We start from the raw sequence: 25,787 nt of genomic DNA on the forward strand, positions 1-25,787 counted from the left end.
GGGTAGGTTGGCATAAATAATGTCAAGCATTCTTATCTTCACATTGTATAGATAATTTTTGAGACAATTAAGATGTGCCAGGAAGAAATAGGTATCTTAACCTAATATTAGAAGAAGATTTAATTGTTATCCAAAACATGGGTAGTTCTAAAAAAGATATTTATGAATAACAAAAAGGGTTAGAATTAATAATGAAAAACTATATATCATTCAAATATTAAGCAACAAGAGAAATAACATGGAAGAAAATTTGTTTCTTCTGGATCAGCTTAATAATTCCCTAAGTTAGCATCTGACTCAATTACAGAAGCACTGGTTACTATAGAAAAATAATACTCCTACTAATTATGAGAACTGAAGGAAAATGTTTATCAGCTATACAACTTTGAGCAAGACAGTCTAGCTCTTTAATGCTCACTTGGGTCATCTATAAAATAGGGGAAATAGTGTCTTAGCTTCACAGATCCAGGAGACATAGGACCAAATAGTAGTCTAAGGATTTTCCACTTCTAAATAGAATGATTCTAGAACTACAAGCATTTTGTAAAAATAGAGAGAAAAAAATTTGCTTTGCAAGCTTATGTGAAAATATATTTTAAAGAATAAAAACTAATAGATTTTTCTTATTTTTAGCTATGATAGTATAATCATATGCCCACTTGATCTTTTTAACCTAATACAATGATAACCTGATCATACTGTTTTCTGGATGACAGGAAATATACATTAAAAATTAAACAGAATTCTTTATTTCTGTAGTTTTATCAATCTAAGTTTTATAAACTGAATTTCAGATATTTAGGTTTTCCTCATTTGATATGATTTTACTATTCCCTGCATTGCCCAAATATGTAGCATTATTTCTTATGCAAAAAAAATTCCTTCAAATGATTTTAAATCAAAATGTTTGTACACTAGTGTTCAAAATGAAATACTATGGAATATTTTTGTAAAATGGTAACTCACTTATGTAGTTGAAAAAATTTAGACTCATATATTGCTTAAAGTCTACATTTGATACAGTGCTTGTTAGTCAACTAGGATCTATTAAAAACCTTCTATGTCCAGGGAATAACTAAATATGAGAATTTATTATTATGAGTTGTGTTTATGATAAATTGAATAATAACTCATTTATAAAGCTTTTTTAAATTTTAAAATGTACTTTGCTCAAATAATTCTTGGGAGATAGGAAGCACAAATATAATTAGTCTCATTTTGCAAATTAGAAAAGTGAGATTAAATATTTCCTAAAATGAAGTCTCCTTAACCCTCTCTACTCACTAACCCAACTAGGTATAATAAATTTCAACACTCAAGTATAACCATAGGTTGATTTTAGAACATGAATCATAATATCTTTTTGGACTGAATCTTGAGATTTCAGAGATATAAGGGCCTTCAAGTGAGAACTTCACCAATAATGATTGACACCTCTACTGCAATGTATTGTCTTAGAGATTTGCTTGAGACACTAAGGTTAGATCCCTTTTCCAGTTTCACAGAGCCAGCATGTGTTAAGAGACAAGACTTGAATTTGGTTTTGTTCTTAATTTCAAGATCAGCTTTATGCTAATCTTACATGTATTTTTTTTTTTAATTGCTTCAAGAGCTTTAATTTCTTCCTAAGGCCTGAAATCTAGGCCTGACTTTATCATGACATATCTCTATGACTTTTCTAAACTTTAGTTTCATCATGTATAAAATGAGAGAATTGGACTGGATGATGGTCTCCAAGGTCTTTTTTATCTCTACAAGTACTATAGTGCTTAACATAGTTCATATGTACATATCATATAATAGTCCATACCAGTTATGAAAATAGTCAATTTATTCATCACTTGAAATGACTTCACTCACTTTATAAGGAAAGTCAAGAGTTGTAGGATGAACAATTTTTGGACAATTATTTATGGAATAGGGTTAAGGCAAAACAAAATTGAAGAAATAAAAAGAGAGAGAGAGATGATCTTTAAAGGTATAGAATGGAAGTGCCCCATAAAGGGTTTGAAATTTTTTTTTTTGTTAATTACAGTTTAAATGTAAAAAGAAATTGTTTCAGTCTTTAATTTCTAGGGCAAGTATTTGCATGTGTAATCATAAATAAGCCTAAGTTCCTATACTTTCTAAAATTGCCTAGAACCTTATTCATATTGCTTCACAACAGACCCTTTCTCCAGGGTAGCATATATTTGAAGCTGTACAAAGTAATTTATTGAATTGAGAGTTTCTTGTCATTTGTTTCTTTGCTTCTTAATTAGCATCACAGGACTTTTCTTTAAGCACAAGCTTTTGTACCCCTATATATTCTAGGTATTGTTATTTGAATTTGAGAATGTTTGCAACAATTATTTGTCTCAACATAAGGTAATATTTATCAATGGAGAAGGAATAAATGATTTCTGAAAAAAAAATAATGATACCATTTTTTTAGGAGCAAGTATTTTTGAAACTATTAACTTTCCTGTGAGATATATTTAAGCTACTTGGAAGGATTTTCACCTCAGTGACAGTAGAAACCTAACAAATTGATACTAGCTCTAAAGCTTGGAGAGTCATGTAATATTGAAAGGATCTAAAATGAAGTGCCCCATAAAAAGTTTGGATGATAACTTCTATTTCCCAAGATTGATTCAGAGTTTTTTGAGCTATATTACAAGGTTCTGCAGTGAAACTTTAGAGAAGAAACATTCTGAACCCCTTCAAACACTAGATTGAATAGTTGAAAGTGTGATATGAACCTTGAGGATAAGAAGTTCAATTTTAATGAGAATAACTTGATAATAGCAAAAATCTGGCCTTCAGAAGCACTGGTTAACTCTTAGAAATAATTTTTATGGGTATTTTAACTTTTGTTAAAATGAAGAAAACTCTTAAAAAAAAAAAAAAAAAAAAACTGGGGTAGCTAGATAGTGCAAGTACAGCACCAGCCCTGGAGTCAGGAGGACTTGAATTCAAATCAAGCCTTAGACACAACACTTTCTAGCTGCGTGACTCTGGGTAAATCACTTGATTCCAATTGCCTTTCAAAAAAGAGAAAGGAGGTTGCAGGGAGGGGGGGGGAGAGAAAGAGGAGAGAGGAAAGAGAGAGGAAAAGAGAAAGAGGGGTGAAGGAACGAGAGAAAGAGAGAGGGGAGAGAGGTAGAGAGAAACAGAGGGAGAAAAAGAGACAGAGAGACATAGATAGACAGAGACAAAGACAGAGAGACAGAAAGAGAGCAGAGAGTGACAGAGAGAGAGAGAAACAGAGACAGAGAGACAGAGACAGAGACAGAGAGAGAGGGGAGGGAGGGAGGGAGAGAGAAACAGAGGGAGAAAGAGAGAGAGACACAGAAAGACAGACTGAGAGAGAGTAGAGAGACAGAGAAACAGATAGACAGAGACACACACACACAGAATTGCTCTCAAATATTTAATTTTAAACACTAGGATTTCAAACTGAATATAAATTCAAGGTAAGAAACCAGTGAGGTACATGGCCGCCCAGGAACTGATATATTTCTATGATCAGGATGACATGACCCAAATTGCTTTTGATTACTAACTTCTGACCCAATCGAGAATTGCTTAGATAAAATTACATAGTTGCTCTACTTAGCTCCTACTTTTTTTTTAGCCACTTTCTCAAGGATCCCATTGCTCCTTAATTTTAGAATTCATCACCTTTTTTTTAATGTGACCTATTAAAGGAAAAAGCTGTTAATAATTTTACTTATTATCTCTTAGGAACCTCAAAGCAGATTTTTTTCCTCTTACATTTTCAAATAACCACAACCACTTATTATGTATTATTTCACTCTGCAAACACTCATAGATACTGGAAAAAGAGGCCGTCATAGGTTATTATTTGTATACTTTACAAATCCCCAAAAGCTTTACTTTCTTATTGGAATGAAAATTATTGAGCATAAATATAGATATCCAAAATTATGATTAAAGTGACACCAGCAAAAAGATATTTAAGAAATAATTCACTTGAACTTTAGTTAAATGGACTATTATGTGCATAACAATTTTATTTTTTATTTTTTGGAAGCAGATTCAAAAGAAACAGATGACACTGTTCTACTTACTTTGAGCTTATAACCTTGCCGGAGAAATAAGATATTTGTAAAATAAAGCATTAAGTTACAAAATATGATAGTATACAATTTAATGCCAAAATAAGAGAGATCTGGGAGTGTGCCTAAAGGATATGTACTGTCCCCCCTTTTTATTTGTGTTTAATTCCAAAGGAGGAAGGTAATATGCATATTATAGGAGAGTCTAAAGTATTCCCTTGAAAAGTGTTATTAAAATGTATTGTTAAAAGATACTCTTCTTAATAAATAATAATCCTCTACCTTGGTCAGAATATATCTAAAATATTGTGTTCAGTGATCAATCTTATGGAGGGGTAGAGCACACGCAGAAGAAAAATTAATTTATAAGAGGACTAATTTAAAGGACCTGAGGATATTTATTCCAGAGTCATGAAGAAATGTTATGTGTTGGGGGAAAGAGAGTATGATTACTACCTTCAAATATGTGAAGTATTATAAATTAAAAGATAGATTAGGCATTTTGTGTTTGACTCAAGAAGGCATAACTAGAATCAGAGTATGGAAGATTTGGGCTCCATATAAGGAAAACATTCTTAGTAGAATCACAAACTCTAGAAGATAGAAGGCTCATTACCTTGCTTGGCTACCCCAGAACTGAACAAAAAATATCCCTTCTATAGCAATCAATAAAACAATAGCAGCAAATACCTATTAATCACTTATTATATGGTGGGCACTTTGCTAAATATTGGTGTTAAATGCAAAACAAAACCCAAAAGAGAAAAGCAGTCCCTGATCTTGAACTGCAGACCAATGGGGGAGAAGACATGCAAAAACAAGATATATACAGGATGAATTGGAGGTAATCACAGAAAGATGTGATAATATTAAATATTATTTATTATTATTTATTATAAATATTATTTATTATAATATTAAAAGGGATTGGGAAAGACCTCATATAGAAGGTGAGGATTTAGTTGAAACCTGAAGGAAATAAAGAGATAGAGAAGAAGAAGGAGAAAATTCCAATGTGATAAATGTCCCTCTAACCTTTGAAGATACTATTGAGGGACAGCACAATCATTCCTGGAGCAGACTATTCTATTTTTGTTGTTGTTCAGTTGTGTCACTTGTTGACCCTATTTAGACTTTGCTTGACAAAGATGCTGAACTGGTTTGTCATTTCTTTCTCTGGCTCATTTGACAGATGAGGAAACTGAGGCAAACAGGGTTAAGAGACTTGCTGAGATAACAGAATATCAGGATTTTTTTTCCTTTTTCATCTACTCTACAACTGTTTTTGTTTCTCTGGCTTATTCATAGAATTCCTTACTTCCTTTGAGTTAAGATTCATACTTTCCCTCCCCCTCACACCCCCCCACCTCTTCTCCCTCTAACCACTAGTGGCCTTCCTCCTTAATTCTCTTCTATTTATTCTATATATATAAATCTATCTCTTCTTATAAAATATATTTTGCTCTTTGAGGGTAAAAAACATTTTTTATTTTTTTGGTCTTTATACCCAGATCCACACAGTAATTATTTTAAAATGCTTAATAATTCACTGATTCCTCTCTAGCCCAGCAGAATGAAATTACATATCTTTTAAAATGAAGCCCTTCAAGACATCCTTAAAAATATTATTGCATTATGTTTTTGTTTTTTTTTTTTTTGTTTTTGTTTTTCCTGAGCCTGGGGTTAAGTGACTTGCCCAGGATCACACAGCTAGGAAATGTTAAGTGTCTGAGACCAGATTTGAACTCAGGTCCTCCTGAATTCAAGGCTGGTGCTCTATCCACTGTGCCACCTAGCTGCCACCTAGCTGTCCCCTATTTTTGCATTTTGAAAATAAAATGGGACAACTAAGAAAGATTCATGTTCTTTAACATTAGAACGACTAACATCCTTCTTACAACCACTTTTCACCCAAGAAATTTTAATGCAATCTTGGGTACAGGTAAATAAAATACATATACAAATCAAACATAAACTGATAAAAAACCATGATAATCACATGACAATGAATCATATGAGATCATGACCCATAGTTTAAGAAGCTTTATGCTAGAGAATAACCAGTTGGAAATATTATAGAATAGATCTATGCTTCAGGTAAAGTTAGACTACATGACATATAGACTTCTATGATTTAATTAATAATGAACTGATGTGTTGGAATATAGAGGAGAGCTGTTGGAATACACAGGAGCTACCTGACAGTGGCTGCTGGAGATCCAACCCAGAATGGATTTCCTCTTGTGAAAGAATGATACAAGGAGACTGAGAGGCAGTTGTTCTCTAACCTCTCTGACTAAGAGGCTGTAGCATTGTCTGACCTCTCTCCTCTTCCCTCTGCCTCCAATTTATCTCATTCCCAGTGTGCAACACCTATGTCAACAAAGACTGCCCTACAACTCCTTCAGATGTTATGATCCACAGCTGTGGAGGATCTAGAAGAATTGACCTGTCCCTTAACTTTATATGCATAGGTAATTTTTTACAACATTATCCCTTGTACTCCCTTCTGTTCCAAATTTCCCCCTCCTTCCCTCCACCCCCTCCCCTAGATGGCAGGCATTCTCATACATATTAAATATGTTATAGTATATCCTAGATACAATATATATGTGCAGAACCGAATTGTTGTTGTTGTTGTTGCAAAGGAAGAATTCGATTTGGAAGGTAAAAATAACCTGGGAAGAAAAACAAAAATTGTAAACAGTGTACACTCATTTCCCAGTGTTTATTTTCTGGGCGTAGCTGATTCTGTCCATCATTGATCAATTGGAACTGGATTAGATCTTCTCTATGTTGAAGATATCCACTTCCATCAGAATACATCCTCATACAGTATTGTTGTTGAAGTGTATAATGTTCTCCTAGTGCTGCTCATTTCACTCAGCATCAGTTGATGTAAGTCTTTACAAGCCACTCTGTATTCCTCCTGTTGTTCATTTCTTACAAAACCATTCACAATGCATCAGTGTCTCAGTTTTCCCACATCCCCTTCAATGTTCATCATTAATTTTTCCTATCATCTTAGTCAATCTGACAGGTGTATAGTGGTATCTCAGAGTTGTCTTAATTTGCATTTCTCTGATCAATAGTGATTTGGAACACTCTCATATGAGTGGAAATAGTTTGAATTTCATCATCTGAAAATTGTCTATTCATATCCTTTGACCATTTATCAATTGGAGAATGGCTTGATTTCTTATAAATTAGAGTCAATTCTCTGTATATTTTGGAGATGAGGCCTTTATCAGAACCTTTTTAACTGTGAAAATGTTTTTCCAATTTGTTACTTCCCTTCTAATCTTATTTGCATTAGTTTTGTTTGTACAAAAGCTTTTTAATTTGATGTAATCAAAATTTTCTATTTTGTGATCAATAATGGTCTCTAGTTGTCCTTTTCTCACAAAATCCTTCCTCCTTCACAAGTCTGAGATGTAACCTATCCTATGTTCCTCTAATTTATTTATGATTTCGTTCTTTATGCCTAAATCATGGACCCATTTTGATCTTATCTTAGTATGTGGTGTTAAGTGTGGGTCCATACCTAGTTTCTGCCATACTATTTTCCAGTTTCCCCAGCAGTTTTTGTCAAATAATGAATTCTTATCCCAAAAGTTGGGATCTTTGGGTTTGTCCAACACTAGTTTGCTATTTTTATTTGCTATTTTGTCTTGTGAACCTAATCTAATCCACTGATCAACTAGTCTATTTCTTAGCCAATACCAAATGGTTTTGGTGACTGCTGCTTTATAATATAGTTCTAGATCAGGTACAGCTAGGCCACCTTCATTTGATTTTTTTTTTCATTAATTCCCGTGAAATTCTCGACCTTTTGTTCTTCTATAAGAATTTTATTGTTATTTTTTTAGGTCATTAAAATAGTTTCTTAGAAGTCTGATTGGTATAGCACTAAATAAATAGATTAGTTTAGGGAGTATTGTCATCTTGGTTATATTTGCTTGGCCTATCCAAGTTCACTTAATATTTTTCCAATTATTTAAATTTGACTTTATTTTTGTGGCAAGTGTTTTGTAATTTTGCTCATATAATTCCTGACTTTCCTTTGGTAGATATATTCCCAAATATTTTATACTATCGACAGTTATTTTGAATGGAATTTCTCTTTGTATCTCTTGCTGTTGGATTGTGTTGGTAATGTATAAAAATGCTGAGGATTTATGTGGATTTATTTTGTATCCTGCAACTTTGCTAAAGTTCTGAATTATTTCTAATAGCTTTTTAGCAGAGTCTTTGGGGTTCTCTAAATATACCATCATATCATCTGCAAAGAGTGATAGTTTGATTTCCTCATTACCTACTCTTAATCCTTTAATCTCTTTCTCAACTCTTATTGCCTAGGCTAGCATTTCTAGTACAATATTGAATAGTAATGGTGATAGTGGGCAAGCTTGTTTCACTCCTGATCTTTCTGGGAAAGGTTCCAGTTTATTGCCATTACATATGATGTTTACTGATGGTTTTATATATATGGTCTTGATTATTTTAAATAATAGTCCATTTATTCCTATACTCTCAAGTGTTTTTAATAGGAATGGATGTTGGATTTTATCAAATGCTTTTTCTGCATCTATTGAAATGATCATATGGTTTTTGTTAATTTGGTTATTGATATAGTCGATTATGCTAATATTTTTCCTAATATTGAACCAGTCCTGCATTACTGGTATAAATCCCACTTGATCATAGTGTATTATCTTGGGGATGATTTTCTGTAGTCTTTTTGCTAATATTTTATTTAATATTTTAGCATATTCATTAGGGAGACTGATCTATAATTTTCTTTCTCTGTTTTCAACCTACGTGGTTTAGGTATCAGTACCATGTCTGTGTCATAAAAGGAATTTGGTAGGACTCCTTTAATCCCTATTTTTTCAAATAGTTTATATAGCATTGGAGTTAGTTGTTCTTTAAATGTTTGGTAGAATTCGCATGTAAATCCATCTGGTCCTGGGGATTTTTTCTTAGGGAGTTGGTTAATAGCTTGTTCTATTTCTTTTTCTGAAATAGGACTATTTAGACTATTTACTTCTTCCTCTATTAATCTGGACAAGCTATATTTTTGAAGGTATTATTCCATTTCATTTAAGTTATCGAAATTATTGGCATAAAGTTGGGCAAAGTAACTCCTAATTATTGTTCTAATTTCCTCTTCAGTAGTGGTGAGTTCTCCCTTTTCATTTTTAAGACTAACAATTTGCTTTTCCTCTTTCCTTTTTTTAATCAGATTTACTAAGGGTTTGTCTATTTTGTTGGTTTTTTCATAGAACCAACTCTTATTAATTAATTCCATAGTTTTTTTTACATTCAATTTTATTAATCTCTCCTTTTATTTTTAGAATTTCAAGTTTCATGTTTGTCTGGGGTTTTTAATTTGTTCCTTTTCTAGTATTTTTGGTTGTAAGCCCAATTCATTGACCTTCTCTTTCTCTATTTTATGCAAGTAGGCCTCTAGAGATATAAAATTTCCTCTTCTTACGCTTTGGCTATATCCCACACATTTTGGTATGATGTCTCATAATTGTCATTTTCTTGGGTGAAGTTATTAATTATGTCTATGATTTGCTGTTTCATCCAATCATTCTTTAGTATGAGATTATTTAGTTTCCAATTATTTTTAAATGTAGGGTATCTCAAAAGAATTATCTGAATAATTCAAGTAAATCCCAAATTTAAATAACATACTTAAGAGAAACCCTGGCAATGTATTTCTCGCTTAAATCTTGGTGATACATAAAAATTTAAGATAAATAAACATCTAATTTTATTTTATTTTTGGATCAGAATTATGGTTTCATTGGCATAGTGTTTCCCTTTCTTGTACCAATTAATACTGAAAATTTCTCTCTAATTCATAAACTTAAATGGTTGTCAAGAAATGGAGAAGCTAAGTCAGTTAGCCATATCTCACAGCCAATATGTACCAGAAACAGTTAACCTGACACCCAAGCCATGTCTTTATACATTATACCACACTTTTTTTTTCCTCCACTTTCACAATCACTGCCTTAGTTTAGGTCCTTAGCACCTTACAAGTGGATTTCAACAGCTTTCTAACTGATCTCTTTGCATTAACACTCCAATCTATCTTAGTTGCCACAGTATTTTTTTTTATGAGCAAAATCCTGATATCACACAAACACTTAATAAATTCTTATACGTAAGGACACACAGAGTCTCTCTCTTTCTAAATTTAGGTAGCTATCACCTCCAAGATGAAATGCAAAATTTTCTAGAATTTAAAGTTTTTCACAACCATTTCAACCTTTTTTGTATTCTTACATTTTTATTACTTTTTATGCACTGTATAATCCAATAATCTGATTAAATCACTTTTTTTCTCACATAAGGCTCTCTTCATTTTTATACTCCCATAGTTTAAAACAAACCTTCTCCCATACCTGGGATCTTCTTGTTCTTCTTTTCTACCTCTTAGTTTCATTGATTTTCTTCAAGATTTAGCTCAATTCCCATCCTTTTTTGTAGGTCCTTTCCAGTTCCCCAGCATTTTCTTCTTTCCTCTCTGACCTTATTTTCCATTTACTATTTCTATATATCTTGTATGTACCTAGTTCTTAACAGATTTTCCTCTATTAGAATATGAGTTCCTTGAGAACTGAGACTGATTTGTGTTTCTTTTTTATTTTCAACACTTTTAACAATGGCTATGACATATTGAATGTTTAACAAATGACTGTTAACTTGATTTTTCCCAGTAGTTTTCTTTACAAACCTAAAGAGAGGGCTCCTTGTGTCTATAAGTCTATGAGGTTGTGTTGTAGTGAACAGAAAACTGGATTGAAATAAGGAAAACCCAAGCTCAAATTCCCTGTCATTCACTTATTATTTGTGTGAACTTAAGGAATTCACTTAATCACTCTTAGCTTCCATTTGCTCTTTTATAAAATAGAGATGAAATAGGGTTCTCATTTCATAAAAATGAGATATTAAAATATTATGTAAATATTAGCTCATTTTGAACATTTGGTGATGTACTTTCTAAAGATTTAAAGAGAAAAACACCATTTTTTTTTGTTTTGTTTTGTTTTTTGCTGAGGCAATTGGGGTTAAGTGACTTTCCCAGGGTCACACAGCTAGGTAAGGTTAAGTGTCTGAGATCAGATTTGAACTCCTGACTGCAGGATTCGTGTTCTATCCACTCTGCCACCTAGATACCCCATCACCATGTATTTTGAAGAACAAAAAGAAGACTGTTTTCAGCATTAATTATTAAAAATAAAATACTTCCATTTTCCTTATTTCTTTTTGCAAGTTCTAAGTTGTCCTAGTTCCTTTTTTATATTTCTAAAATGATCCATAATAAAAATTATGAAAATAAATTCATTATCAAGGTTTACAAAAAATCTAAACTCAACAATTGACTCCCTCCAAAATTAAAATTAGATATGCTGATGTTAAATTTTAGAATCTAGAGTAATCACTCCCTCCTCTCAAAAATTGCAACAAGTATGCAGTTTCCTTACATGTGTGATCATCTTTCATCTTAATTGGTCCTCTGTTGCTAGCATATGAATTTACCTGAATCACATTAGGTAATCATATTTCGAGTCCATAAATTTCAGCTGAAAGAAAAAAATAGCTCATTTCAAAGTAAACATTTAGAAAAAAAATCTGATGTTAAAAAAAATTATGCTAGATCTGGCCTAAAAGCAGAAATATAAAGGTTTTTGTTGTTTTATTTTTGTATTCCAGCAGTATATCATCTAGACGTATATCAGCTGCACATCAAAATACCACATGTCTCAGATTTCATACTTTCAGAACTAGTATATATTAAGAGATATCATTATTTATATAAATGTATAAATGTGTATAAGTGTGAAAGAAAGCTAAGTATTGAAAATACTACAAGGAAAGAAATTTGAGATATGAAATAAAAACTAGCATGCAAACAAAGCAGAAATTCAAACATTTCTATTATTAACTGCCTTGAATGAGCCTAAATATGTTTGTGATTACTATTGAGTGTTTTATCTATCTATCCATCTATCTATCTATCTATCAAGAAAAACTGAATGTAATCAGGAAAAGGTAAAAAGGAAAAGAAAGATGGGCTGGCCACAAAGCAAGAATGAATGACAATAGATGAAAAATTCAAGTATTTCATTGATGTCATGACAATCTTAAAGGAAATAAAAGTCCCCAAGACATCAAGAAGATACCCTGTGTCAAACTTATGAAAAAAACATAAATATGAGTTACTATGAATGGGAATGTATGGGTGTCTTACAATCGGCATTACTGGACAGAATATTCAAATGAATAAGATTACAGATACATTTCAAAATTCAAGTGAATATCAATTAATCCATAAGCATTTATTATGTGCCTATTATATGTTAGGTGTAAAAATACAATAGCAAAAGCAAAAACAGTTCTTATTGTCAAGGAGCTTCTTGTCTTCGTTTTTGAAGAGGACAAATACCATGACCATGTTAGAGTAAAATAATGGATAATGGGGGGGTTTAATCTGTTTTTTAATTAAATTTAAGTGAAGCAGAGTTGCAAAGTCATCAGTCCCATTCTCTTTTTCAGAGTCATTAAAGTCCACAGCAATTCTATTACCTATCTTTAACCTATTTAGCTTCCCTGACAAGATGATTTTACTGGGGTGTGGCTACTGTACATGCTATAGCTTCTGTGTGACTTTGACCAAGTCCCTTAACCCTGTTCGTCTTAGTTTCCTCATCTATAAAATGATCTGGAGAAGGAAATGGTGAGTCACTGTAGTATGTTTGCCAGAAAATTCCTCAATGGAGTCATGACGATTGGACATGATTAAAAAATGACCAACCTGAAAAAAGTTTAGAATTATTTCTCCTAACTATAATGCCTCTCTGTTAACTAGATTCATGTAAAAAAGAGTAGATTCTTACAAGAATGGGATACATTAATAAATATTCACTATTCATTAAGACTTATTATGTTCTGATACTAAGACAAAATAAAAAAGACCTTATATTATCTTAGAGAAAACAACATGCATTGAGATGGTGTGATGAACTCTGCCAACAGAGGGATAGAGAAAATCTTTACACTGGAAGTATTGTCTGTGCTGAGTTTTAAAGAAACCTAGAAATCATAAGAGGTAAAACTAAGGAGGGAATAGATTTCAGATAAGGAAGACAGTTTGTAAAAAGTCATGGACACAGGAGAACTTTAGTTCAAAGGAAAAACATAAGACAACAGAATTTTAACACAGAATTAGTGAGGGAGAATTATGTGTAATAAATCTGGTGAGATAGGCTGGGAATGTTTTTGATAAAACTGGTTTGGGGGAGGGAGAGGAAGAGGTTGGAGACCTTGAAAGCATAGTGTGCTGAGGAATTCAAATTTGGATAATAAACCTGGAACAAACTAGGAAAGTAGTAAAATCGTAGACACCTGAGGAAGATGGTTTGAGAGTATGAGGAAAAAAAAGAAAAATAAATCTTATCATTTTATAATCTTATGTCTCAATTTTTAATCATAGTACTTCTTTCTCATCAGAACATAAGGACAAAATCAAGGTCATATAAAAATATGGCTAAAGAAATATAAGGACACAGTTAAGAAATAATAAGGACATTTAAATAGATCCACATAATGCATTTATTTCATGAATATGGGGTAGTAAACAAAACTAATTAAAGCAAGTAGAAAAATCTTCCTATTTAATTTGGTCTTCATTAATTCTGCAGGAATTATTTTTACACTCCTGTAGAGTTAATTACAAATCAATTTTATATAATTAGATATTAATACCCTCTGTTATGTTTTCTAATAACTCTTCATTTAACAGTGTCATAACTCAGTACATATTCTTAATCATTTTCATGATAATAAATAAATCATATCTTAGATTTCAGTAAGCATATTGACTACTTGTTTACAATGAAGAAATATAAGGTGGGTTTATTTCCTTTCAGACTTATTTTAGCAAACAGAATGTTTAAATTAGTGACTCAAGAGTTTTTTAATGTATTCTTCTGACATAATAAATGAAACAAGATTATTCTCTTTTCTCAGCTAATTTTCACTAATTCTGTGTATTTAAAAATAGCATCAACTCAATAGTTCTCACATTATACTATATTTCTGAGTTTCAGAGTACACTTGATTAGTAGTTAGAAAATCTGGGTTCAAATCATGTTTGATACTTGGTTTAAATAATTTAATTTTAACAGGTCTCAGTTTTCTTATATGTAAAAATGAGGGGTTTTGATATATTACTTTGTGGTATTAGGGAAAAAAGTCATTTATATCCTACTCCTCTTAATCTCTGTCCCCTGGGAAGAATATTTCTTGAACGCCTGAAAAATGAAATCATGAAACCCATAGTGTTCAAGATGTAGAATTTGGGATTTAGGAGTACTAGTTCATCATCCTCATGTTTATTATTGTTATTGTTATTGTAATTTTCCTCAAAACATGTCCCAGCACCTACCAGAAGACAAATTTGAGTAAAAAATCTGTGGATTTTAATTTTAATTTTATTCCTAATAAAAAGTATAATTTCTTTCTTGTCATAGATCTCTAGATAATTTTATCCCCATCCCCTTCTATACCAAAGATATATTTCTTTGAAATGGATTTATAAAAAACCTAGAGAGATATATTCAAATATAGTACAACTGAGAAATGGACAAGGGATATTCAAATTAGATGTTATTTCAAAATTATCTGTTCTTATTTTATGAGGAATCACATAAGAGAAATAGAATAAACAAAATCATTAGGGAAATGTAAGATCAGAAAAAGAAAAAGAAAAAAAGATAGGTTAGCCCTGTAGCAGGAATGAGACATCAATTAGTGCCTGTGCAACAACATTTATTAGCAATACTTGATGGGGGGAGGGAACCTCATCAAACTGCTTTTTTTAAATCAATATGTTCAGAATTCCTAATAAGAGAGACAAAACCATAGAAAAAAAAGCTATAGATCAATAAAACTCATTAATCTTGATAAAAGAAGTTAAATATAATTTTAGGAAATAGGCTGTAATTATATCTACAAAAATTTATTCATTCAGACATAGTTAAATTTATACCATGGATGTCAGAATGATTCAGATATATAAAACAATTATCATAATGAATCATGAAAAACAATAACAAAAACCAAAACTATATGATTATAGCAATGAATGCAGGGGAAAAAAAACCAAAAACTTTTTAACTAAGACATTTAATTAGAGATGACCTTGAATAAGGAGAGACATGAGGCAGAAAAACCAACCAGTAAATGTTGTAATAGTCCAGGAATGAAGTGATGAGGGCCTGCAACAGAGTAGTTGCCATATCAGAGGAGCCATATAAATGAGCTGTTAAACAAACAAAAAACAAAACAAGTCTTCACACATAGTGGTTAAATTTAATAATTCAATAAAGAAACAATAAGTTCTATAAGCCATCAGGAAAAAGATCTTCAAATTCAAAGGAAAGAACATTTCAATAACTCATGACTACTCTGAACCCAGTTTAAAAAAAAAGAAAAGGAGAAAGGAATAGAATAATAATGTGTTCTAAAGTGGCGCTTTGGATGCTGCTCAGCATGATGTATTCTGCAAATATCAGCTTAACCACACAAGGAAAAAAAAATACATTTCATAATAATGAAGAGTTTGAAACATTTTTAGAAAGAAAACCAGAACTGAAGAGATTATTTGTTTCTCAAATACCCCAATAACAGAAGTGCAGAATGGGTGAATAAATATAGTCAGCAATAATGAAAAAAAGATATAACAGAAAAAACAGCAGAGAAAGAGATGGAGGGGGAAAGCTGGTAAAAGTAATAGTGAAGAGGCAGATAGAGGGCATTATGGAAAGAAAGTGGTGATATCCTGCTCATTTGTGAATACTTCTGTGGGATTACATTTAATTGGTCATCAATAAGTCCTAGATCAAGCCCCATTTGGTCATTGTTTGGATCCTGATCTACTCAGCTTGAATGTAAATAGCAATCATTTTTGCTTTGGCCAGAAACCCACAGGGTCTTTCTTTTCCAGACTCATTCATTCATTTTTTTTATTATTCTTCCAGAATGAAGGACAAACAATAAGGAGGATATATGAAAAGGGGAAACTGGACAAAGGGTGATAATATTTAATAGGTCAAACCCAGGACTGATTATGAGGGGAAGGTGACTTCTGTGGTAAAGGGGAGGTGGGTAAAGTGAAGGGGGAAAGATTGAAAAGATGAGGGAATTATACTCAAAGGAAGTCCAAGATAGAAATAACAGTGTCATTTGTAATAATAGATATTAATTTGTAACACTTTCTGTGATAGCAAAGAACCAGAAAAAGACATGGATAACCATGTATAAAGGAATTTTCGCATAAATCATGATTTATGAAAGCAAAAACTTATTGGTGGATTGAAAAACACCAATTATAGAAATTCAAGGAAATGTTGGAAGATTTTTATGATCTGATACTGTGTCCAGCAAACCATATATACAATAGGTACAGTAAGGAAGAGGAAATCAACAATTAAATGATAACACATGTTACTTAAGCATAATGCATAATTTTAGCCCTAGAGAATGAATATCTCCTTTTTCACTGGAGAGATGGGTAACTTTCATTTAGGATGCTATATACATTGTTAGAAATGGGATGTGCATTAGTGCTTTAACATTTTTTTATTACAAGGGAAAGTTCTCTTAGGATTATGCACATGTTTGAGTGAATATGTGTATACAGAAATTGTAGCAATTGTAGTAAATTGTAGTAATACAGAAAGTAGCACAAAACATGTAGTATATAGAAATTACAATAAAATGTAATAAAAATTAGCCAGACTTGAAGAAAGAAAGATCAAGGATAATCAATGACAGCTCATATGCTGTATGTGATATTCATAATAGCAGATTTATTGGATGACATGGGCAAAAGTTAAATCATTTGAGTCAGTTAAAATACCAAGAAAATGGAAATGTCAGTATCATAAAATAAAGAAAAATATGTTCTATATATCAAGATTAAAGTTTAATTCAGTATAATATAAACAAGAAATAGAAATTATATTTAAAAATTGGTCTACATATGTTTAACAGAAACCTAAATTTAAAATATGTTAATATGTGCACATGAAAAATATTCAAGGTCAATGCAGACAGATTGTTTAAGATTTAATTTGCATTTACTTCATTTGTTTTTTTTTCCTCTTTGAGGAATAATGAGTTATAATAAACTGTTCACAGATTTGTTATACCAAAGAGGTGCGTTATTTTGTGCTTTTATCATTTTTTTATTTTAGATTTCTCCATTTCTGGTGATGGTCTGAAGTTATTGTCTTGAAAACAGGCTATGCACAACAATAACAACAAAAACAAAAAATAACAACAGAGAGATATTGTGGCAATGAATATAGAGATTTGAATCTGTACCCAGTATCACTTGTGTTCAATTCCTACCACTAACATATTCAGACTTTGTAATCCTTTGTAATGTTCTACACAGCTCTCCAAGGCGATAACTTGCAGATAAAATGTTGATTTTCCCTAGTAGAGTGCAGTCCATATCCCTAACGATACTAGCAAGTAATATTTATAAAAGGCCTGAAAAGTTTACAAAATGCTTTCTAAAATTAACTCATGATCTTCATAACAACTTTTGCAATAGATGATATAGACAATTGATAAGAAAAATAATGAATATCTAGGGAAGTTGAGGAGAATGATCCTATTTTCTAAATTATAAAATGCATAAAAATATTTCATTATTTTTGTGGAGATGAGACCATATCTCTTAATGATAACATATATAACTACTCAACAAATTACATAAGTACAGCCCATTTTTTATAACAAATTAATCTGAGTTAGGTGCTAGGGCAGTAAATCCTTAGGATTTGGTGTGCAGTTATTGATCTGGTGTTACATTTTAGATTAGTTCAAATTTTGAGGAATGAGACCAGTATTGAATTTCTTATGATCACCACTACTCCTGTTATGCCACAGTTCTCTTTTATTGCCCTAACTCAGTTTCCCTAATTATCCTGACCCAATCCCACTTCAGTTTCCCTAATTGTTCTGTTTCAGTTTATAATTGTCTGTTCAATCCTATAAAACCTCCCCTCCCTCTTTATCAGAATATTTGATAAGGATAAAAGATCTTATGTTTTAGAATATCAAAATGTCTCTCCCTATCCCAAGCTATCAGAATATCAGATACCATCTTATCAAGATGCCTCTCCCCATCTCTGGGATTCCTCTCCTCTTATGTCATCCCATCTCTGATGGCTCATCCCACCCTGTCAGAGTCCCATTACCTCTCTCAGCACCCTGACTCTGCCCCCTCCTCAGTCTGAGTTTGAGCCACATGTATATGTCATTGAGAGCTCACATTGTTTGCTGGATTCTTGGATACGATAGTCTCATTCAACCCTGGGACCAAACCATGGATCCATTTGGTCCATACTCTCTAACTCTATCTTGCCTCAGTTTCTCTGGCATTACACTCCAAATTTCTGGAGTTAAGAGGGAACAGAATATTAGTGCTACTCTCCACTATCAGATGATCCTGAAACATAGTGGATTTAACTAGATGGGACACTTGGTTAACAAATTTATTCCCCGTTTATGCTCCAAACCTTGTAAAGCAGAAATATTGTCTCCTGAAGCAAATTCCTCTTTCTAAGGTTCTGTAAGTACAAGATCATATCATTTGCAAAACAGTGATAATTTTGTCTCTACTTTGTCTATGCTAATTTTCTAAATTTCCTTTTCTTATATTACCATTGCTAATATTTCTAATGATATATTAATTAGTACTGGTGATAACAGGGGAATTTTTGCTTTATTTATGATCTTATTGGAATGGCTTTTATTTTTTATCCATTACATATAATGTTTGCTCTTCAATTTAATGAACCCCCTAATCAATTGAAATTGATTTTAGTAGTGATCTCTCTACTAATTTTGATGATATTTTCTTAGTTGTCATTCTCCCTGAATTCTCTTCTGCTTCTACCACTAATTACTGACTTCTAGAAATTTCTTTTTTTTCCTTTGAACTTAGAAACACATAGGATAGGGTACTGAATCTAGAGCAAGGAAGTCCTCAGTTCAAATCTGAACTCAGACATTTACTAGATAAGTGGCCTGAGCAAGTCACTTTGATACAATTTTCTCAACTTTAAAATGGGAATGATAAAAATAGCACCAGTGAGCATACAATGAGATAATATTTGTTAAAAGTATTTAACACAGTGCCAGTATATAGAGGACACATTTTCTTCCCTTCCCTCTTCCCCTTATTTGATTCTTTCTATCTATATTTTACCACTTCTCAGTTAATTTTGTTAGATTACCATAATTTCCTTAACTTTATCCTTTCTCCCCTCGATAATATAATAGGTTCTCATCTTTTCCTTCTTGGAGGTCTTAATCAATTTCCATTTATTATCTTTATATAAACAAATAACAAATTAATATAAACATATCTCTTATTTCTGGAATTCTAATCATATAGTCAATTCTATGCTTTATCTGTTCTTTTAAATATCTTGAAGACATCTACATCTCAACTCTTCCTAAAGAGAATTCATGATCTTCTCTACTAAAACTACCTTTCCTACAATCTGTTTTATTTTTTTCTTAGTGCATCATTATCATCCAATAACCCAAGATCATCAAAGTAATTCTTAACCCTTCCCTTTCCTTCATGTCTTATAATCTAATTCAATCTGTTGTTTCTATTTCTGAGATTGTGTTTCCATTTTCAAAATATCTCTTGCATTTTTCTTCATGTTCTCCAACATAACAACTAATACCAAGGTTAATAGTCTTATTGACTATGGTCTTCACTACTCTGAGCTCCCTAATTAGTATCCTATTTTAACCATCCCCCTATCTAATCCATTCCTTCTATGACTGGAAAAATATTTTTCTTTAGGGACATATCTGACTATATCATTCCTAATGATAATAAACTTAGGTGGAAATCTATTAATTCTAGGTTAAAATACAAAGTTATTGGCCTAGCTCTCCACATTTTGGGTCCCATCTATGTTTATAGACTGTCTGTGAACATTTCCAGCTATCCTGCACTACTTTCCTTTCCCTGAATTTTATACTTTATCTCCTGCCTCTAAGTATTTATACAAATCCTTCTCTCATACCTGGAATGAACACCCTCCTGATTTCTCAGAATCTGTGCCATCCTTTGTGCCAATTCAGATATTAACTTGTGTGTGTTTGTCAAATCTGTCTGCAATGCCCAAATGCATAATACTTAATCCTGTGTCTGTCTTCCTTTAATTATAGTTAATTGTGTGCATATCATATCTTTCCTCCAGAATGTAAACTGTGAAGACAGAGATAGTTTTCTTTGTGTCCTTAAATCTCAAGAGTTTACCACATTGATTTTCACTTAATTGCTTAGTGAATGATTATTTAATTAAATATTTATAATCCTATTTGTGAATGTAGGTACTATACAAACTAAAATACTTTTAGGAGGTCTATTTGAATATTTGGTCAAGAATGAGAAATTTTCTTACAAATATCCATTTTTGAAGAAATAAAGATATTATGACTATAAGAAAACATGAAAGAAAATAGTATCCTATCTAGATGGGATTAGAACCTGAAATTTTATAATTAAAGGGAAGGAACATTTATTAAGCATATTTATTATTTGCCAGACATGATACTCACAAAGCATTATAAATGTACATGTTCTTCTAGCATTTCTCAGTGTTACACGGAATTGATCCTACTTATCTGTTTTCAAAGCTTTTCCAAATTATATGACTTTCCAGAGATTTTGCTCTATTTGTATAGACTTAAAAGTTCAGATAACAAAATGAGATGTTTGAGGACCTCCATCTCATAATCTTACATTTGAATACACCTTGTCCTATATGTATTTATTTTTTAACTGATTCAAATAGATGCACTTTATCTTCTCAAATCCCTGAGGTTAGACATTATACCTTAAGTTTTTTTTCTTTTTTTAAACTCATAATACCTCGTTCAGTTCTGGATATATTTATATAGCATACATTCATACTGATTCTTACTATTACATAAAGATAACTTCTTTAGAGAAATAAAAATTTATCTTTGTGCTAATTCCACGAATTGATAAAATTCTTATAATTCCTAATAAATATTATTTATAGAAGTTCTAATATTCACTCTTATGAAAATATATGTGATTGATGAGCATTAATAAATCCACAAGGGTTTATTTTATTATTAGGTGTTTACTATGATCACTGAGAATACAAAATGTTTAACAGCTAATAGCTTGCATTCTTGTTGGATTGTCTTTCTACTTACAATAAAAAAAGAAAATCTTAATTTCACCTTTTTAGAATTCTAATATCTTTCAAAAATACTAAGGTGATGAAATTATCTTTCACGACTTATTTTTACATAATTTTAATCCTGAAATTAGGGCTTATAATACATTGTGCTATTGAGGCTACAATATTTTTTACTTCTGGAAATTACAGATAATCTTGACAGTCACTTGGATTTTATAGCACTAGAAACAAAAGAAAAAAACATACCTGAACACCTTAAAAAATGTTGCTGATGAAAGATGAATTGTTGCAAGAAATAAACAAACATAACAAATAAATTACTGTTCTCTAAACAAAAAAATTGCAGACCTTTTAAAGCTACTTCTCATTGCATATAGATGTTCACAAGTAACTTTGGTCTTTTTTTGTAGAAAATAAGAATTGTTCTTTCTGTTATTATAAAGCATTTTGCTCAGAAAACAATGTTAAAAAGTAATGAGCATGTACCAAGTACATTTAGTACTTGCTAAGCATGGGATTTTGTAGTCTAAAGGTACTTAAAAGATCATTTCACACAATTTCTCATTTTAGAGAAACCCAGAGATATTTCTTAATTTCTTCCACATCACCTAGCTATTTTGAGGCACAGAAATCTTTAATCCAAATATCCTGCCTCAGTTGGAGTGATCCTTTCACAACATTGCACTAGCACTATTTTAAAAAAAAATCCCAAAATTGCTAACACTATTTAAAAAAAAACAAAAAACAAACAAACAAACAAAAAAAAAACAAATTTGAAAGTTTTCTGGAGAATTGTCTACAATTCTGAACACTGTTTAAAGAAAGGTATTAATAAAATAATCAGTACACAAAGCAAACAAATTACAATGATAAAAAATCTTGAATTGTGGTGATATAAAGATAGGTCGAAGGAATTGTAGAATTAAAAAGAGAAGCTCTATAGATGACATAATAAATATTCAAGCACTTTATTTGAAATTTTGCAAGGTGGAAGAAGCATTAAATTTACTCTTTTGGGCTCTAGAGAGCAGAACATAGAAACACTGTTGGCACTTTTAAAAGATAAATTCAAACATGATATCAGAAAACTTCTTAACAATTAGAATTTTCAAAAGTAATATTTTGGTAGGTTCCCTTTTGTATTAGATGGTCCCTAAAATCTCTTCCAAATGTCATCTTCAAAATTCTTGTGAAGTCAAGTCTGGTAAATAAATGTATAACTAGCAGAGAGAGAAAGAGGGAGAGAAAGAAAGAAAAACAGACAGAGGCAGAGAGACAGACACAGAGAGACAGAGAGAAAAGTAACTAACCTTCCCTGTACCTATAAGAAAAGAAAAATATCTAGAATTCAAAATCCCCTCCTCATTCTGATGCCTAAGGCTCTACTACTGAAAAATAAAAATGAACTTTTCCTTATATAATATATGCAAAAATATGTATGTAAAATAGAGTAAATTACCTATGTGAATAGGGGCCACACCCTTGATTTCTTGGTATAGGGAATGCCTAGTTGAGGGATCTCCCTCTGCAAATGTGGTTCATTATCTTTTCTGTATCTTCTAGTCTTAGAAAGTTACCAAGAACATTAAAATCACTTATCAAGGATCATACATGTCAGAGGTTGACATGACTTCAAGGTTAGTTTCCAATGCACTACAGCACACTGCCTTTCTCACAAAGTACCTATGTGAGTGCTAAATACTTCTGAATATATGCTATAGCTATGGATAGACAAAATCCCCTCCTTACTCTGATGCCTAAGGCTCTGCTACTGAAAAATAAAAATGAACTTTTCCATATGTAATATATGCTAAAATATGTATTTTTTGACATTAGATTTTCCAGTGCTTGGAAAGAATTGACCTGATTTGCATAATATACTTGTGTTGAGATCTGACTTCAAATTCTGAAAAGGGAAAAAGCATAGACTAATGTGTCTTAAATCCAGAATATAAATTCCCATGTCAAAATAAGCTCCATCCCATAAGACTTTTTTCCTTATTAATCAATAACTGTGTATATAAGAGTTAGGGGAAAAAAGTCTAAATAGAGGAAATATAGAACTTATTCTTGACTTTTGGAACCATTAGTAGATCTCTTGCTTTTTAATACTAGATTTTCTTTCTGATAGAGGAAAAATTGTCTGAATGGCAAAAATATAAAAACAAGTTTACAATCTTTATTGACATAATTAAAACATTTATACTGTTCAACCAATCATTTTCTAACACAAGGATAATCACTATTAACAATAATCAGTCATCATTACATATCATCTAACAAGTACTCAAAAAATTATTCTGAGCAAAACATATTCCAATATCACTTTAATATTGATAAAATTTACAGTGGGTTATTCTTAAATATAACTAGTATTTGTCATGCAAATACTTTCACTGGAAATATCGTGTGTGTGTGTGTGTGTGTGTGTGTGTGTGTGTGTATGTCTGAGAGAGAGAGAGAGAGAGAGAGAGAGAGAGAGAGAGAGAGAGAGAGAGAGAGAGAGAGAGAGAGAGAAGAGATAGCTAGGCTTTAAGAGCTTATGGGAGACAATACCTACATAAGAATAAAATAACTTACAACTGATTTAAAGTAGTAACCATTAATCACACTCCCATTCTGCTTCAAGTTGTCTTTAAAGAATTATTATTTATCTGAAGAGCAAAAAACATCAAATTAAAAATTACTTTTTCTCTACATCTATTTTGTAAAGTAGTAATAAAAAAACAGTGTTCAAAATTTAGAGGGATTTTTTAAAACTAAGCATGGATATATTTGAATATATTGTCCAAGGAAGGAAATGTTTCCCCAAAATCTCAGTTTTTCTGTAACAATCCTGATCTCTGGGTCTAATATCCAGGGCCAAATAGAGACAATGGTCAAATAGAACACAATTTTCTTATTGATTTAGGTGTGCTCATTTTCCAACATGTTTCATATATTTGTTACTAATCATTTGAAACTAATGGAGTCCATACACTGATGGAATTGTTGTTTCATTATGTCTTATGAATGCAAAATATATTTTCTGCTTATCTAATAATTTTGTATAATCTGTTATTTAATCTCCATGATAAAAAGGTATATGAAATTTATATTTTAATTTGTTTGTAGAATAGTTCATGACTATCTTATAAAACTCTTTTAGATAAAGATATACCTATATTTTATTAAAGGTGATTTTCAAAGATCCATGTACAGGAAGGTATAAAAGAATTACAGACATTTTAAAAGGGAGATAGGAGGGAAAATCAAGATTTTAGCTTGAAACAGAAAAGATCTTCATCAAAATATACCACTAATTTAATATGGCAAAGCATATCAATAAATAGACTATTTCTTATTGTGATTTTTAACATCTATCTTAAGTCAAGAACTAATATTATTTGGAATGAAGAAATACTTTCCAGTAATGTGAAGGGAAAAGCTAAGCACTTATTACTCTCTATATCTCTAGAAATGGTAGCATACTAATAAGATAAACAAAAAGTATTAAAAGATGACATGGAGACAAAGAAACAGCAAAATCATTTCCAGTTGCAATTAACATGATATTTTACTTAGAAAATTCAATATTCAGTTAATAACCAATTTTATAGTGAAATTACATACATAAGACAAAGAACAATTCCCCAAGATGTAAACAGCTGTTTAATCAATGATTTAGCAGCATTAATTGCTCATTTTTTCCCTAGTAAAACAAAATATCTAAGAGGAGTGGAGTCATGTGGCTGAGAAAACGCAGGGATTCACTTAAGCTCTCCCCTAAATTCCTTCAGAAATCTTTAAATAATACCCTAAAATAAATCCCAGAATAGCAGAAATCTCAAAATGATGGGGTGAGACAATTTTTCCAGCCAGACTGGAAAATTAAAAATTATAAGGAAAACTGTTGAACGGGAGAAAAAGTGGAGGGACAGTACATTGTAGGCGATATACTAAGGGTCCAGCAAACCAGGAGTAGTCCATGGGAGTTTAATGAATCAGAAGTTGCATTGGCTGCCTGCAGAACTCTCGACCCATACATGGTAAGGGCATCAAATAATTTGTCAAAAGGAGATTTCAGGGATCTATTTATGGACACTGGGGACAGGACTCTTGCTTTGCCATACTCAGGTGCAGGTTGCAGTCCTGTATTGCAGTTCCAGGGCAAGAAAGAACACTAGCACATCAGAGCTTTCAGTCACAGTAGAGAAAAGACCATCATCATAATTTCAGGGTTAAAAAGAGTGCTTGTTGAGACTCACAGACCAGCACAGACCAGGGGAGTAGTAAATAAACCTTTCCTTAGATCATCTTGGAAAAACTGAAAAACTTACAGAAGTATTTCTGAAAATAGTTGCAGTAAACCCCTGAAGCTAGAGACAGTATATCTCCTTCATGCTGGAAGCAGAACCACTCTAGCAAAGAATTAAAAGTCAAGAAATAGGCT

The 25,787-nt window shown here is 31.7% G+C and overlaps 1 protein-coding gene and 1 long non-coding RNA gene across 10 annotated transcripts in view; one reads left to right on the forward strand and one right to left on the reverse strand.

Annotated features, from left to right (window-relative positions):
• Positions 1–25,787, reverse strand: part of ADGRB3 (adhesion G protein-coupled receptor B3) — a 919,013-nt gene that overhangs the window by 690,974 nt on the left and 202,252 nt on the right. The window lies entirely within an intron of this gene.
• Positions 1–25,787, forward strand: part of LOC141566252 (uncharacterized) — an 86,571-nt gene that overhangs the window by 6,886 nt on the left and 53,898 nt on the right. Inside the window, exon 2 of the long non-coding RNA XR_012489257.1 lies at positions 6,425–6,535. This is a non-coding gene — a long non-coding RNA (uncharacterized LOC141566252). The remainder of the gene's footprint in view (positions 1–6,424; positions 6,536–25,787) is intronic.

This window comes from Sminthopsis crassicaudata, chromosome 4 (genome assembly GCF_048593235.1).
Source record: "Sminthopsis crassicaudata isolate SCR6 chromosome 4, ASM4859323v1, whole genome shotgun sequence".
NCBI lineage: Eukaryota > Metazoa > Chordata > Mammalia > Dasyuromorphia > Dasyuridae > Sminthopsis > Sminthopsis crassicaudata.